The sequence below is a fragment of the Oncorhynchus masou genome, chromosome 32 (assembly GCF_036934945.1).
Source record: "Oncorhynchus masou masou isolate Uvic2021 chromosome 32, UVic_Omas_1.1, whole genome shotgun sequence".
Taxonomy (NCBI): Eukaryota; Metazoa; Chordata; class Actinopteri; order Salmoniformes; family Salmonidae; genus Oncorhynchus; species Oncorhynchus masou.
This window is the reverse complement of record NC_088243.1, coordinates 130,001-147,550: the sequence shown is the minus strand read 5'-3', so window position 1 is coordinate 147,550 and position 17,550 is coordinate 130,001. Positions and strand designations below refer to the sequence as shown.

At 51.8% G+C, this 17,550-nt stretch overlaps 1 pseudogene; it reads right to left on the bottom strand.

Annotated features, from left to right (window-relative positions):
* Positions 1–17,244: 17,244 nt before the first annotated feature.
* LOC135525435 (polypeptide N-acetylgalactosaminyltransferase 16-like) overlaps positions 17,245–17,550 on the bottom strand; it is an 81,028-nt pseudogene continuing 80,722 nt past the window's right edge.

Here is a 17,550-nt window from a genome sequence, read left to right as displayed (position 1 = left end):
CAGAGGTATGCTGGTCTACACAGCAGTTACACTACTAGGAATAACTAGGCTATACTTCTTGACAATGTGGTCAAGCCTGTTGGCGCTTTCTCCTTCACATTCTCCCTACTTGTCGCCCTACCTGTCTTCCTCCCTGTCTCCCTGCCTGTCTAACATACCCGTCTCCCTCCCCGTCTCCCTACCTGTCTAACTACCAGTCTCCCTACCTGTCTCCCTGCCTGTCTAACTACCCGTCTCCCTCCCCGTCTCCCTCCCCGTCTCCCTCCCCGTCTCCCTCCCTGTCTCCCTGCCTGTCTCCCTGCCTGTCTAACTACCCGTCTCCCTCCATTTCTCCCTCCCCGTCTCCCTCCCCGTCTCCCTCCCCGTCTCCCTCCATTTCTCCCTCCCTGTCTCCCTGCCTGTCTAACTACCCGTCTCCCTCCATTTCTCCCTCCCTGTCTCCCTCCCTGTCTCCCTACCTGTCTCCCTGCCTGTCTAACTACCCGTCTCCCTCCATTTCTCCCTCCCCGTCTCCCTCCCCGTCTCCCTCCCCGTCTCCCTCCCCGTCTCCCTCCCCGTCTCCCTCCATTTCTCCCTCCCCGTCTCCCTACCCGTCTCCCTCCCCGTCTCCCTACCCGTCTCCCTCCCCGTCTCCCTCCCCGTCTCCCTCCATTTCTCCCTCCCTGTCTTGCTGTCTGTCTCCCTACCTGTCTCCCTCCCTGTCTCCCTCCCCGTCTCCCTCCCCGTCTCCCTACCCGTCTCCCTACCCGTCTCCCTCCCCGTCTCCCTCCCCGTCTCCCTCCCCGTCTCCCTCCCCGTCTCCCTACCCGTCTCCCTCCCCGTCTCCCTCCCCCGTCTCCCTCCCCGTCTCCCTCCCCGTCTCCCTCCCCCGTCTCCCTCCATTTCTCCCTCCCCGTCTCCCTCCCCGTCTCCCTACCCGTCTCCCTCCCCGTCTCCCTACCCGTCTCCCTACCCGTCTCCCTCCCCGTCTCCCTACCCGTCTCCCTCCCCGTCTCCCTCCCCCGTCTCCCTCCCCGTCTCCCTCCCCGTCTCCCTCCATTTCTCCCTCCCCGTCTCCCTCCCCGTCTCCCTCCCCGTCTCCCTCCCCGTCTCCCTCCCCGTCTCCCTCCCCGTCTCCCTCCCCGTCTCCCTCCCCGTCTCCCTCCATTTCTCCCTCCCCGTCTCCCTACCCGTCTCCCTCCCCGTCTCCCTACCCGTCTCCCTCCCCGTCTCCCTCCCCCGTCTCCCTCCATTTCTCCCTCCCTGTCTTGCTGTCTGTCTCCCTCCCCGTCTCCCTCCCCGTCTCCCTCCATTTCTCCCTCCCCGTCTCCCTCCCCCGTCTCCCTCCCCGTCTCCCTCCCCGTCTCCCTCCCCGTCTCCCTCCCCGTCTCCCTCCCCGTCTCCCTCCATTTCTCCCTCCCCGTCTCCCTACCCGTCTCCCTCCCCGTCTCCCTACCCGTCTCCCTCCCCGTCTCCCTCCCCGTCTCCCTCCATTTCTCCCTCCCTGTCTTGCTGTCTGTCTCCCTACCTGTCTCCCTCCCTGTCTCCCTCCCCGTCTCCCTACCCGTCTCCCTCCCCGTCTCCCTACCCGTCTCCCTCCCCGTCTCCCTACCCGTCTCCCTACCCGTCTCCCTACCCGTCTCCCTCCCCGTCTCCCTCCCCGTCTCCCTCCCCGTCTCCCTCCCCGTCTCCCTCCCCGTCTCCCTCCCCGTCTCCCTCCCTGTCTCCCTCCCCGTCTCCCTACCCGTCTCCCTCCCCGTCTCCCTACCCGTCTCCCTCCCCGTCTCCCTCCCCGTCTCCCTCCATTTCTCCCTCCCTGTCTTGCTGTCTGTCTCCCTACCTGTCTCCCTCCCTGTCTCCCTCCCCGTCTCCCTACCCGTCTCCCTCCCCGTCTCCCTACCCGTCTCCCTCCCCGTCTCCCTACCCGTCTCCCTACCCGTCTCCCTACCCGTCTCCCTCCCCGTCTCCCTCCCCGTCTCCCTCCCCGTCTCCCTCCCCCGTCTCCCTCCCCGTCTCCCTCCCCGTCTCCCTCCATTTCTCCCTCCCTGTCTTGCTGTCTGTCTCCCTCCCCGTCTCCCTCCCCGTCTCCCTCCATTTCTCCCTCCCCGTCTCCCTCCCCGTCTCCCTCCCCGTCTCCCTCCCCGTCTCCCTCCCCGTCTCCCTCCCCGTCTCCCTCCCCGTCTCCCTCCATTTCTCCCTCCCCGTCTCCCTACCCGTCTCCCTCCCCGTCTCCCTACCCGTCTCCCTCCCCGTCTCCCTCCCCGTCTCCCTCCATTTCTCCCTCCCTGTCTTGCTGTCTGTCTCCCTACCTGTCTCCCTCCCTGTCTCCCTCCCCGTCTCCCTACCCGTCTCCCTCCCCGTCTCCCTACCCGTCTCCCTCCCCGTCTCCCTACCCGTCTCCCTACCCGTCTCCCTACCCGTCTCCCTCCCCCGTCTCCCTCCCCGTCTCCCTCCCCGTCTCCCTCCCCGTCTCCCTCCCCGTCTCCCTCCATTTCTCCCTCCCTGTCTTGCTGTCTGTCTCCCTACCTGTCTCCCTCCCTGTCTCCCTCCCCGTCTCCCTACCCGTCTCCCTCCCCGTCTCCCTACCCGTCTCCCTCCCCGTCTCCCTACCCGTCTCCCTACCCGTCTCCCTACCCGTCTCCCTCCATTTCTCCCTCCCTGTCTTGCTGTCTGTCTCCCTACCTGTCTCCCTCCCTGTCTCCCTCCCCGTCTCCCTACCCGTCTCCCTCCCCGTCTCCCTACCCGTCTCCCTCCCCGTCTCCCTACCCGTCTCCCTACCCGTCTCCCTCCCCGTCTCCCTCCATTTCTCCCTCCCTGTCTTGCTGTCTGTCTCCCTACCTGTCTCCCTCCCTGTCTCCCTCCCCGTCTCCCTACCCGTCTCCCTCCCCGTCTCCCTACCCGTCTCCCTCCCCGTCTCCCTACCCGTCTCCCTACCCGTCTCCCTACCCGTCTCCCTCCCCGTCTCCCTACCCGTCTCCCTCCCCGTCTCCCTACCCGTCTCCCTACCCGTCTCCCTCCCCGTCTCCCTCCATTTCTCCCTACCCGTCTCCCTCCCCGTCTCCCTCCATTTCTCCCTACCCGTCTCCCTCCCAGTCTCCCTCCCCGTCTCCCTCCCCGTCTCCCTCCCCGTCTCCCTCCATTTCTCCCTTCCTGTCTCCCTCCATTTCTCCCTACCTGTCTCCCTACCTGTCTCCCTCCCTGTCTCGCTACCTGTCTCCCTTCCTGTCTCCCTCCATTTCTCCCTTCCTGTCTCCCTCCATTTCTCCCTACCTGTCTCCCTACCTGTCTCCCTCCATTTCTCCCTACCTGTCTCCCTTCCTGTCTCCCTCCCTGTCTCCCTCCATTTCTCCCTACCTGTCTCCCTACCTGTCTCCCTTCCTGTTTCCCTTCCTGTCTCCCTCCCTGTCTCCCTAACACACCTACTCGTCTGGGAAGGAAGACTTCTGATTCTCACCAACAGTTATCAGAGAGTGAATGGTGCAAACTTTCAAGTGTCTGTGTGTAATGCTCCCTAACCCAGAGAGAGTCTCAGGTCTGTGTGTAATGCTCCCTAACCCAGAGAGAGTCTCCTGTCTGTGTGTAATGCTCCCTAACCCAGAGAGAGTCTCCTGTCTGTGTGTAATGTTCCCTAACCCAGAGAGAGTATCCTGTCTGTATGTAATGTTCCCTAACCCAGAGAGAGTCTCCTGTCTGTGTATAATGCTCCCTAACCCAGAGAGTCTCCTGTCTGTGTGTGATGCTCCCTAACCCAGAGAGAGTCTCCTGTCTGTATGTAATGCTCCCTAACCCAGAGAGTCTCCTGTCTGTGTGTAATGCTGCCTAACCCAGAGAGAGTCTCCTGTCTGTGTGTAATGCTCCCTAACCCAGAGAGAGTCTCCTGTCTGTGTGTAATGCTCCCTAACCCAGAGAGAGTCTCCTGTCTGTGTGTAATGTTCCCTAACCCAGAGAGAGTCTCCTGTCTGTGTGTGATGCTCCCTAACCCAGAGAGAGTCTCCTGTCTGTGTGTAATGTTCCCTAACCCAGAGAGAGTCTCCTGTCTGTGTGTAATGCTCTCTAACCCAGAGAGAGTCTCCTGTCTGTGTGTAATGTTCCCTAACCCAGAGAGAGTCTCCTGTCTGTGTGTAATGTTCCCTAACCCAGAGAGTCTCCTGTCTGTGTGTAATGTTCCCTAACCCAGAGAGAGTCTCCTGTCTGTGTGTAATGTTCCCTAACCCAGAGAGAGTCTCTTGTCTGTATGTAATGCTCCCTAACCCAGAGAGAGTCTCCTGTCTGTGTGTAATGTTCCCTAACCCAGAGAGAGTCTCCTGTCTGTGTGTGATGCTCCCTAACCCAGAGAGTCTCCTGTCTGTGTGTAATGCTCCTTAACCCAGAGAGTCTCCTGTCTGTGTGTAATGCTCCCTAACCCAGAGAGAGTCTCCTGTCTGTGTGTAATGTTCCCTAACCCAGAGAGAGTCTCCTGTCTGTATGTAATGTTCCCTAACCCAGAGAGTCTCCTGTCTGTGTGTAATGCTCCCTAACCCAGAGACAGTCTCCTGTCTGTGTGTAATGCTCCCTAACCAGAGAGAGTCTCCTGTCTGTGTGTAATGCTCCCTAACCCAGAGAGAGTCTCCTGTCTGTGTGTAATGTTCCCTAACCCAGAGAGAGTCTCCTGTCTGTGTGTAATGCTCCCTAACCCAGAGAGAGTCTCCTGTCTGTGTGTAATGTTCCCTAACCCAGAGAGAGTCTCCTGTCTGTGTGTAATGCTCCCTAACCCAGAAAGTCTCCTGTCTGTATGTAATGTTCCCTAACCCAGAGAGAGTCTCCTGTCTGTGTGTAATGCTCCCTAACCCAGAGAGAGTCTCCTGTCTGTGTGTAATGCTCCCTAACCCAGAGAGAGTCTCCTGTCTGTGTGTAATGCTCCCTAACCCAGAGAGAGTCTCCTGTCTGTGTGTAATGCTCCCTAACCCAGAGAGAGTCTCCTGTCTGTGTGTAATGCTCCCTAACCCAGAGAGAGTCTCCTGTCTGTGTGTAATGCTCCCTAACCCAGAGAGTCTCCTGTCTGTGTGTGATGCTCCCTAACCCAGAGAGAGTCTCCTGTCTGTGTGTAATGTTCCCTAACCCAGAGAGTCTCCTGTCTGTGTGTAATGCTCCCTAACCCAGAGAGAGTCTCCTGTCTGTGTGTAATGCTCCCTAACCCAGAGAGAGTCTCCTGTCTGTGTGTAATGTTCCCTAACCCAGAGAGAGTCTCCTGTCTGTATGTAATGCTCCCTAACCCAGAGAGAGTCTCCTGTCTGTGTGTAATGTTCCCTAACCCAGAGAGAGTCTCCTGTCTGTGTGTAATGCTCCCTAACCCAGAGAGAGTCTCCTGTCTGTGTGTAATGCTCCCTAACCCAGAGAGAGTCTCCTGTCTGTGTGTAATGCTCCCTAACCCAGAGAGAGTCTCCTGTCTGTGTGTAATGCTCCCTAACCCAGAGTCTCCTGTCTGTGTGTAATGCTCCCTAACCCAGAGAGAGTCTCCTGTCTGTATGTAATGTTCCCTAACCCAGAGAGAGTCTCCTGTCTGTGTGTAATGCTCCCTAACCCAGAGAGTCTCCTGTCTGTGTGTAATGTTCCCTAACCCAGAGAGAGTCTCCTGTCTGTGTGTAATGCTCCCTAACCCAGAGAGAGTCTCCTGTCTGTGTGTAATGTTCCCTAACCCAGAGAGAGTCTCCCGTCTGTGTGTAATGTTCCCTAACCCAGAGAGAGTCTCCTGTCTGTGTGTAATGTTCCCTAACCCAGAGAGTCTCCTGTCTGTGTGTAATGTTCCCTAACCCAGAGAGAGTCTCCTGTCTGTGTGTAATGCTCCCTAACCCAGAGAGAGTCTCCTGTCTGTGTGTAATGCTCCCTAACCCAGAGAGAGTCTCCTGTCTGTGTGTAATGCTCCCTAACCCAGAGAGAGTCTCCTGTCTGTATGTAATGTTCCCTAACCCAGAGAGAGTCTCCCGTCTGTGTGTAATGTTCCCTAACCCAGAGAGAGTCTCCTGTCTGTGTGTAATGTTCCCTAACCCAGAGAGAGTCTCCTGTCTGTGTGTGATGCTCCCTAACCCAGAGAAAGTCTCCTGTCTGTGTGTAATGCTCCTTAACCCAGAGAGTCTCCTGTCTGTGTGTAATGCTCCCTAACCCAGAGAGAGTCTCCTGTCTGTGTGTAATGTTCCCTAACCCAGAGAGAGTCTCCTGTCTGTATGTAATGTTCCCTAACCCAGAGAGTCTCCTGTCTGTGTGTAATGCTCCCTAACCCAGAGAGAGTCTCCTGTCTGTGTGTAATGTTCCCTAACCCAGAGAGAGTCTCCTGTCTGTATGTAATGTTCCCTAACCCAGAGAGTCTCCTGTCTGTGTGTAATGCTCCCTAACCCAGAGACAGTCTCCTGTCTGTGTGTAATGCTCCCTAACCAGAGAGAGTCTCCTGTCTGTATGTAATGTTCCCTAACCCAGAGAGTCTCCTGTCTGTGTGTAATGTTCCCTAACTCAGAGAGAGTCTCCCGTCTGTGTGTAATGTTCCCTAACCCAGAGAGAGTCTCCTGTCTGTGTGTAATGTTCCCTAACCCAGAGAGAGTCTCCTGTCTGTGTGTGATGCTCCCTAACCCAGAGAAAGTCTCCTGTCTGTGTGTAATGCTCCTTAACCCAGAGAGTCTCCTGTCTGTGTGTAATGCTCCCTAACCCAGAGAGAGTCTCCTGTCTGTGTGTAATGTTCCCTAACCCAGAGAGAGTCTCCTGTCTGTATGTAATGTTCCCTAACCCAGAGAGTCTCCTGTCTGTGTGTAATGCTCCCTAACCCAGAGACAGTCTCCTGTCTGTGTGTAATGCTCCCTAACCAGAGAGAGTCTCCTGTCTGTGTGTAATGCTCCCTAACCCAGAGAGAGTCTCCTGTCTGTGTGTAATGTTCCCTAACCCAGAGAGAGTCTCCTGTCTGTGTGTAATGCTCCCTAACCCAGAGAGAGTCTCCTGTCTGTGTGTAATGTTCCCTAACCCAGAGAGAGTCTCCTGTCTGTGTGTAATGCTCCCTAACCCAGAAAGTCTCCTGTCTGTATGTAATGTTCCCTAACCCAGAGAGAGTCTCCTGTCTGTGTGTAATGCTCCCTAACCCAGAGAGAGTCTCCTGTCTGTGTGTTATGTTCCCTAACCCAGAGAGAGTCTCCTGTCTGTGTGTTATGCTCCCTAACCCAGAGAGTCTCCTGTCTGTGTGTAATGCTCCCTAACCCAGAGAGAGTCTCCTGTCTGTGTGTAATGCTCCCTAACCCAGAGAGAGTCTCCTGTCTGTGTGTAATGCTCCCTAACCCAGAGAGTCTCCTGTCTGTGTGTGATGCTCCCTAACCCAGAGAGAGTCTCCTGTCTGTGTGTAATGTTCCCTAACCCAGAGAGTCTCCTGTCTGTGTGTAATGCTCCCTAACCCAGAGAGAGTCTCCTGTCTGTGTGTAATGCTCCCTAACCCAGAGAGAGTCTCCTGTCTGTGTGTAATGTTCCCTAACCCAGAGAGAGTCTCCTGTCTGTATGTAATGCTCCCTAACCCAGAGAGAGTCTCCTGTCTGTGTGTAATGTTCCCTAACCCAGAGAGAGTCTCCTGTCTGTGTGTAATGCTCCCTAACCCAGAGAGAGTCTCCTGTCTGTGTGTAATGCTCCCTAACCCAGAGAGAGTCTCCTGTCTGTGTGTAATGCTCCCTAACCCAGAGAGAGTCTCCTGTCTGTGTGTAATGCTCCCTAACCCAGAGTCTCCTGTCTGTGTGTAATGCTCCCTAACCCAGAGAGAGTCTCCTGTCTGTATGTAATGTTCCCTAACCCAGAGAGAGTCTCCTGTCTGTGTGTAATGTTCCCTAACCCAGAGAGAGTCTCCTGTCTGTGTGTAATGCTCCCTAACCCAGAGAGAGTCTCCTGTCTGTGTGTAATGCTCCCTAACCCAGAGAGAGTCTCCTGTCTGTGTGTAATGTTCCCTAACCCAGAGAGAGTATCCTGTCTGTGTGTAATGTTCCCTAACCCAGAGAGAGTCTCCTGTCTGTGTGTAATGCTCCCTAACCCAGAGAGAGTCTCCTGTCTGTGTGTAATGTTCCCTAACCCAGAGAGAGTATCCTGTCTGTGTGTGATGCTCCCTAACCCAGAGAGAGGTCTCCTGTCTGTGTGTAATGCTCCCTAACCCAGAGAGAGTCTCCTGTCTGTGTGTAATGCTCCCTAACCCAGAGAGAGTCTCCTGTCTGTGTGTAATGTTCCCTAACCCAGAGAGAGTCTCAGGTCTGTGTGTAATGCTCCCTAACCCAGAGAGAGTCTCCTGTCTGTGTGTAATGCTCCCTAACCCAGAGAGAGTCTCCTGTCTGTATGTAATGTTCCCTAACCCAGAGAGTCTCCTGTCTGTGTGTAATGCTCCCTAACCCAGAGAGAGTCTCCTGTCTGTGTGTGATGCTCCCTAAACCAGAGAGAGTCTCCTGTCTGTGTGTAATGCTCCCTAACCCAGAGAGAGTCTCCTGTCTGTGTGTGATGCTCCCTAACCCAGAGAGAGTCTCCTGTCTGTGTGTAATGCTCCCTAACCCAGAGAGAGTCTCCTGTCTGTGTGTAATGTTCCCTAACCCAGAGAGAGTCTCCTGTCTGTGTGTGATGCTCCCTAACCCAGAGAGAGTCTCCTGTCTGTGTGTAATGTTCCCTAACCCAGAGAGAGTCTCCTGTCTGTGTGTGATGCTCCCTAACCCAGAGAGAGTCTCCTGTCTGTGTGTAATGCTCCCTAACCCAGAGAGAGTCTCCTGTCTGTGTGTAATGCTCCCTAACCCAGAGAGAGTCTCCTGTCTGTGTGTAATGCTCCCTAACCCAGAGAGAGTCTCCTGTCTGTGTGTAATGCTCCCTAACCCAGAGAGAGTCTCCGGTCTGTGTGTAATGCTCCCTAACCCAGAGAGTCTCCTGTCTGTGTGTAATGCTCCCTAACCCAGAGAGAGTCTCCTGTCTGTGTGTAATGCTCCCTAACCCAGAGAGAGTCTCCGGTCTGTGTGTAATGCTCCCTAACCCAGAGAGAGTCTCCGGTCTGTGTGTAATGCTCCCTAACCCAGAGAGAGTCTCCTGTCTGTGTGTAATGCTCCCTAACCCAGAGAGAGTCTCCTGTCTGTGTGTAATGCTCCCTAACCCAGAGAGAGTCTCCGGTCTGTGTGTAATGCTCCCTAACCCAGAGAGTCTCCTGTCTGTGTGTAATGTTCCCTAACCCAGAGAGAGTCTCCTGTCTGTGTGTAATGTTCCCTAACCCAGAGAGAGTCTCCTGTCTGTGTGCTCCCTAACTTCAGAGACTACGGTCCGAACAGGCTCAGGGCCCTGTCATTGTTGCTTAGCTCATTCAGTGGGTGTTAGAACTTATGGGGTGCGCCCCAATAATCTTTCCTTCTTCCTGAAGTGTGCACTCATTCACTACATCCCACAAATGTAAAAAAGCATTAGATTGGTATAGGCATGGACTAGAGGTAGTTTCCATGTACCAGTCATTTTCTTTTCTAAATCCATGAAGGCAAGTGAAACAACTGGACACTTGAAGGGAGAAAGGCGAGAGGACAGGGACAACCATGGTGAGTGTGAACAGCGAACGGCCTCTTCCACGACACACAGGGTTTGATGGACTGGAGAGTGGCCGTTCTATTCTTGAAAGATCTAGGGGAGGAAATTTACTAGGAACCTAACGGAAAGATCTAGGGGAGGAAATTCACTAGGAACCAAACGGACAGATCTAGGGGAGGAAATTCACTAGGAACCAAACGGACAGATCTAGGGGAGGAAATTCACTAGGAACCAAACGGACAGATCAAGGGGAGGAAATTCACTAGGAACCAAACGGAAAGATCTAGGGGAGGAAATTCACTAGGAACCAAACGGAAAGATCAAGGGGAGGAAATTCACTAGGAACCAAACGGAAAGATCTAGGGGAGGAAATTCACTAGGAACCAAACGGACAGATCTAGGGGAGGAAATTCACTAGGAACCAAACGGAAAGATCAAGGGGAGGAAATTCACTAGGAACCAAACGGAAAGATCAAGGGGAGGAAATTCACTAGGAACCAAACGGAAAGATCTAGGGAGGAAATTCACTAGGAACCAAACGGACAGATCTAGGGGAGGAAATTCACTAGGAACCAAACGGAAAGATCAAGGGGAGGAAATTCACTAGGAACCAAACGGAAAGATCAAGGGGAGGAAATTCACTAGGAACCAAACGGACAGATCTAGGGGAGGAAATTCACTAGGAACCAAACGGACAGATCAAGGGGAGGAAATTCACTAGGAACCAAACGGTCAGATCTAGGGGAGGAAATTCACTAGGAACCAAACGGAAAGATCAAGGGGAGGAAATTCACTAGGAACCAAACGGAAAGATCTAGGGGAGGAAATTCACTAGGAACCTAACGGAAAGATCAAGGGGAGGAAATTCACTAGGAACCAAACGGAAAGATCTAGGGGAGGAAATTCACTAGGAACCAAACGGAAAGATCTAGGGGAGGAAATTCACTAGGAACCAAACGGACAGATCTAGGGGAGGAAATTCACTAGGAACCAAACGGAAAGATCAAGGGGAGGAAATTCACTAGGAACCAAACGGAAAGATCAAGGGGAGGAAATTCACTAGGAACCAAACGGAAAGATCAAGGGGAGGAAATTCACTAGGAACCAAACGGAAAGATCAAGGGGAGGAAATTCACTAGGAACCTAACGGAAAGATCTAGGGGAGGAAATTCACTAGGAACCAAACGGTCAGATCTAGGGGAGGAAATTCACTAGGAACCTAACGGAAAGATCAAGGGGAGGAAATTCACTAGGAACCAAACGGACAGATCAAGGGGAGGAAATTCACTAGGAACCAAACGGACAGATCTAGGGGAGGAAATTCACTAGGAACCAAACGGAAAGATCAAGGGGAGGAAATTCACTAGGAACCAAACGGAAAGATCAAGGGGAGGAAATTCACTAGGAACCAAACGGAAAGATCAAGGGGAGGAAATTCACTAGGAACCAAACGGAAAGATCTAGGGGAGGAAATTCACTAGGAACCAAACGGAAAGATCAAGGGGAGGAAATTCACTAGGAACCAAACGGAAAGATCAAGGGAGGAAATTCACTAGGAACCAAACGGAAAGATCAAGGGGAGGAAATTCACTAGGAACCAAACGGACAGATCAAGGGAGGAAATTCACTAGGAACCAAACGGAAAGATCAAGGGGAGGAAATTCACTAGGAACCAAACGGAAAGATCAAGGGGAGGAAATTCACTAGGAACCTAACGGAAAGATCTAGGGGAGGAAATTCACTAGGAACCAAACGGTCAGATCTAGGGGAGGAAATTCACTAGGAACCTAACGGAAAGATCAAGGGGAGGAAATTCACTAGGAACCAAAAGGAAAGATCAAGGGGAGGAAATTCACTAGGAACCAAACGGAAAGATCAAGGGGAGGAAATTCACTAGGAACCAAAAGGAAAGATCAAGGGGAGGAAATTCACTAGGAACCAAACGGAAAGATCAAGGGGAGGAAATTCACTAGGAACCAAACGGAAAGATCAAGGGGAGGAAATTCACTAGGAACCAAACGGACAGATCAAGGGGAGGAAATTCACTAGGAACCTAACGGAAAGATCTAGGGAGGAAATTCACTAGAACCAAACGGACAGATCTAGGGGAGGAAATTCACTAGGAACCAAATGGACAGATCTAGGGGAGGAAATTCACTAGGAACCAAACGGAAAGATCAAGGGGAGGAAATTCACTAGGAACCAAACGGACAGATCAAGGGGAGGAAATTCACTAGGAACCAAACGGAAAGATCAAGGGGAGGAAATTCACTAGGAACCAAACGGACAGATCAAGGGGAGGAAATTCACTAGGAACCAAACGGAAGCAAACGGGCTGAAATCGGACCTAAAAGAAACACACATTTTTTTGTTGCAACAAGTTCTCTGTTGCATTATTTTTTTTGGTTTGCAGTAATGAACACACCCCACCACGAGTTCCAAAAACATCCCTTCTCAGACACAGACGCTGCGTTTGTAACCAAGTGGGAGGTGGGAATGTGTAAAAAACAGTTAGATGCATTCAAGTGCTTTGAACTCGTTGAGAAACGCTGATTGGCCAACAAGCTGCGTAAACCATAAACCAAAAAATACTACACTGCTTTTAACAAAATTATAGTGTTAAAAAAAAATGAAGATCGTTTTGTTACAATTAACTGCCAAAAAATGATGTATCAATGTCATTTTCTTAGTAGGTGACAGAGGTCAGCATGTGGGAAGAGTGAGCTCCGGATGGAATTGGAGTTTCCCCACTATGATTTTAGTTATTTATATAACTAACTATATAAGTCAGTTAAGAACAAATTCTTATTTTCAACGATGGTCGAGGAACGGTGGGCCCCTTTGTTCAGGGGAAGAACGACAGATTTTTACCTTGTCAGCTCGGGGATTCGATCTTGCAACATTTCACTTACTATTCCAACGCTCTAACCACTAGTCTACCTGCCGCCCCTACACTCTAACCACTAGGCTACCTGCCACCCCTACACTCTAACCACTAGGCTACCTGCCGCCCCTACACTCTAACCACTAGGCTACCTGCCGCCCCTACACTCTAACCACTAGGCTACCTGCCGCCCCTACACTCTAACCACTAGGCTACCTGCCGCCTCTACACTCTAACCACTAGGCTACCTGCCACCTCTACACTCTAACCACTAGGCTACCTGCCTCCCCTACACTCTAACCACTAGGCTACCTGCCTCCCCTACACTCTAACCACTAGTCTACCTGCCGCCCCTAAATCAAATCAAATGTATTTATATAGCCCTTCGTACATCAGCTGATATCTCAAAGTGCTGTACAGAAACCCAGCCTAAAACCCCAAACAGCAAGCAATGCAGGTGTAGAAGCACGGTGGCTAGGAAAAACTCCCTAGAAAGGCCAAAACCTAGGAAGAAACCTAGAGAGGAACCAGGCTATGAGGGGTGGAGATTATAAACCTAGAGTGGAACCAGGCTATGAGGGGCGGCCAGTCCTCTTCTGGCTGTGCCGGGTGGAGATTATAACAGAACACGGCCAAGATGTTCAAATGTTCATAAATGACCAGCAGGGTCAAACAATAATAATCACAGGTAGAGCAGTTGAAACTGGAGCTCTAACCACTAGGCTACCTGCACCCCCCCTACGCTCTAACCACTAGGCTACCTGCCTCCCCTACACTCTAACCACTAGGCTACCTACCGCCCCTACACTCTAACCACTAGGCTACCTGCCTCCCCTACACTCTAACCGCTAGGCTACCTGCCGCCTCTACACTCTAACCGCTAGGCTACCTGCCGCCTCTACACTCTAACCACTAGGCTACCTGCCTCCCCTACACTCTAACCACTAGGCTACCTGCCTCCCCTACACTCTAACCACTAGGCTACCTGCCACCCCTATACTCTAATCACTAGACTACCTGCCTCCCCTACACTCTAACCACTAGGCTACCTGCCACCCCTATACTCTAATCACTAGACTACCTGCCACCTCTACACTCTAACCACTAGGCTACCTGCCTCCCCTACACTCTAACCACTAGGCTACCTGCCACCTCTACACTCTAACCACGAGGCTACCTGCCACCCCTACACTCTAACCACTAGTCTACCTGCCCCCTACACTCTAACCACTAGGCTACCTGCCACCCCTACACTCTAACCACTAGACTACCTGCCTCCCCTACACTCTAACCACTAGGCTACCTGCCTCCCCTACACTCTAATCACTAGGCTACCTGCCCCCCCCTACACTCTAACCACTAGGCTACCTGCCGCCTCTACACTCTAACCACTAGGCTACCTGATAGAGGAGCTTCCCACTAGTAATTACCAGTTGGAGGGCCATTCAAGTAGATTTTGAAGTCGTATGTGATAAATTCCCACTTGGCTACGAACACAGTACATTCTCTATTTATTAGGTTAACCTGCCCTCTAGTGGTGTTAGGTTGTACTGCAGCCTACAGGTTCTCACGTTCTGAGAAACTGTACCTTAGAATGAATTCTCTCCCCCTTTGACTGTATCTGTCAACAACAACAAGAATACCACCCTGCATACCACTGCTGGCTTGCTTCTGAAGCTAAGCAGGGTTGGTCCTGGTCGGTCCCTGGATTGGAGACCAAATGCTGCTAGAAGTGGTGTTGGAGGGCCAGTAGGAGGCACTGGCCTAAAAGAATATCCCAATGCCCCAGGGCAGTGATTGGGGACATTGCCTTTTGTAGGGTGCAGTCTTTTGGATGGGACGTTAAACATGTGTCCTGACTCTCTGAGTTAAAGATCCCATGACACTTATTGTAAGAGTAGGGGAGTTAACCCCGGTGTCCTGGCTAAATCCTCAAGCTTTCCTTCAAACCATCACGGTCACCTAATAGTTTTCATTTGGCTCATTCCTCTCCCCTGCAACTATTCCCCAGGTCGTTGCTGCAAATGAGAATGTGTTCTCAGTCAACTTACCTGTTAAAATCATTAAAAAGTATGATTACACTAGCCTGGGTACTAGTCTATTTGTGCCATCATGCCACTCCTTTTTATGACAAGAAGTGGCACAAGCTGACTGGTAGCCAGGCTATGATTCTGCATTAAAGAACTGGAAACAGATCATTATACCAACATTATTTATTTATCAAACAACATATAGGGTACTTTAACTTTACGCAAAATCCAAGCAGATTTTTAGTTTTATAATATTTACATAACATCCCAAAGACAGAAACGAAACATTATTTGACCAACAAATAACATTCCTGAAAATGCTTTGCATGACACTTTAAAAAAAAAAAAACAGCTATTCAGTGAAATATACACATTTTGCAATTTGTTGTCCGGCATTTATTGACAGACACTAAAATGTGAAATGTGCAAGAAACAGTTGAAGTTGGGAAAAGCAGTAGGAAGAAACCACAACATCCGAGAGGATGAAGACCTCTGACCTCTGACCGGTAAGACCTGGTTCTGGTATTCACAGTAGGAAAAAACCACAACATCCGAGAGGATGAAGACCTCTGACCTCTGACAGGTAAGACCTGGTTCTGGTATTCACAGTAAGAAGAAACCACAACATCCGAGAGGATGAAGACCTCTGACCTCTGACAGGTAAGACCTGGTTCTGGTATTCACAGTAGGAGAGCTGATCTAGGATCAGGTCCTCCAGGTCATTATGATCTAGGATCAGGTCCTCCAGGTCATTATGATCTAGGATCAGGTCCCACAGGTCATTATGATCTAGGATCAGGTCCTCCAGGTCATTATGATCTAGGATCAGGTCCTCCAGGTCATTATGATCTAGGATCAGGTCCTCCAGGTCATTATGATCTAGGATCAGGTTCCCCAGCTCATTATGATCTAGGATCAGGTCCATGTAATGTTATTCATTATGATCTAGGATCAGGTCCTCCAGGTCATTATGATCTAGGATCAGGTCCTCCAGGTCATTATGATCTAGGATCAGGTTCCCCAGCTCATTATGATCTAGGATCAGGTCCTCCAGGTCATTATGATCTATGATCAGGTCCCCCAGGTCATTATGATCTAGGATCAGGTCCCACAGGTCATTATGATCTAGGATCAGGTCCCACAGGTCATTATGATCTAGGATCAGGTCCCCCAGGTCATTATGATCTAGGATCAGGTCCTCCAGGTCATTATGATCTAGGATCAGGTCCTCCAGGTCATTATGATCTAGGATCAGGTCCTCCAGGTCATTATGATCTAGGATCAGGTCCTCCAGGTCATTATGATCTAGGATCAGGTCCATGTAATGTTATTCATTATGATCTAGGATCACCACTCCTACTGAGACTCTTTAGGACCTGATCCTAGATCACCACTCCTACTGAGACTCTTTATGACCTGATCCTAGATCAACACTCCTACTGAGACTCTTTATGACCTGATCCCAGATGACCACTCCTACTGAGACTCTTTAGCACCTGATCCCAGATGACCACTCCTACTGAGACTCTTTAGGACCTGATCCTAGATCACCACTCCTACTGAGACTATGACCTGATCCCAGATCACCACTCCTACTGAGACTATGACCTGATCCTAGATCACCACTCCTACTGAGACTCTTTATGACCTGATCCTAGATCACCACTCCTACTGAGACTATGACCTGATCCTAGATCACCACTCCTACTGAGACTCTGACCTGATCCTAGATCACCATTCCTACTGAGAGTCTCTGACCTGATCCTAGATCAACACTCTCAGGCTCTTTCTGACCTGATCCTAGAGCAGCACTCCTACTGAGACTCTTTATGACCTGATCCTAGATCACCACTCCTACTGAGACTCTTTATGACCTGATCCTAGATCACCACTCCTACTGAGACTCTTTAGGACCTGATCCTAGATCACCACTCCTACTGAGACTCTTTAGGACCTGATCCTAGATCACCACTCCTACTGAGACTCTTTATGACCTGATCCTAGATCACCACTCCTACTGAGACTCTTTATGACCTGATCCTAGATCACCACTCCTACTGAGGCTCTTTATGACCTGATCCTAGATCACCACTCCTACTGAGAGTCTCTGACCTGATCCTAGATCACCACTCCTACTGAGGCTCTTTATGACCTGATCCTAGATCACCACTCCTACTGAGACTCTTTAGCACCTGATCCCAGATGACCACTCCTACTGAGAGTCTTTATAAATATGGGCCCAGACTTCTGATACAGCACGGTCCTCTAACAGGCTGTTTCAGGTCGGTTGGTGAAGGCCACCAGGTCTTTCCTCTCAGACTCCTCGGTTCTTGTCAGTCTGACTCTCGTGACAGAACCATCAACAAAGTGGAGTTGTTTACCACATCTCCTCGGTCTCCCACAGAGGGAAGGAGAACAGTGTGGGGACAGAGGTGATTCTTTGTGTCCCTCTGCATGCCGTGTCCCAGTATCTCCTCTGCCTCTTTCTCTCCTTTCCTCCATTCCCCAAACTCGTTCTATTCCTTCCTCTCCCTCCTCCTCCTCTCCCTCCTCCTCTTCTCTCCAGCCACCAGAGTTCCTCCTCCTCTCCCTCCTCCTCTTCTCTCCAGCCACCAGAGTTCCTCCTCCTCTCCCTCCTCCTCTCCCTCCTCCTCCTCCTCCTCTTCTCCCCAGCCACCAGAGATCCTCCTCCTCCTCCTCCTCTTCTCCCCAGCTCCTCCTCCTCCTCTTCTCCCCAGCCACCAGTTCCTCCTCCTCCTCTCCCTCCTCTTCTCCCCAGCTCCTCCTCTCCCTCCTCTTCTCCCCAGCTCCTCCTCTCCCTCCTCTTCTCCCTCCTCTTCTCCCCAGCTCCTCCTCTCCCTCCTCTTCTCCCCAGCCACCAGAGATCCTCCTCCTCTCCCTCCTCTTCTCCCCAGCCACCAGAGTTCCTCCTACTCTTCTCTCCGGCCACCAGGTTTCAGGTAATCAGGTGATGAGTTGTGGCTCCCAGACCTGACTGGCCAGCTGGGGCCGACACTGAGTGATGGCAGGAGGGCCAACAGACAGCTGACTGTCAAGACACAGACCACTAACCACGTGCTGCAGGATCGACCCTTTTGGCTTCCACTTCTACAGGAGGGGCAG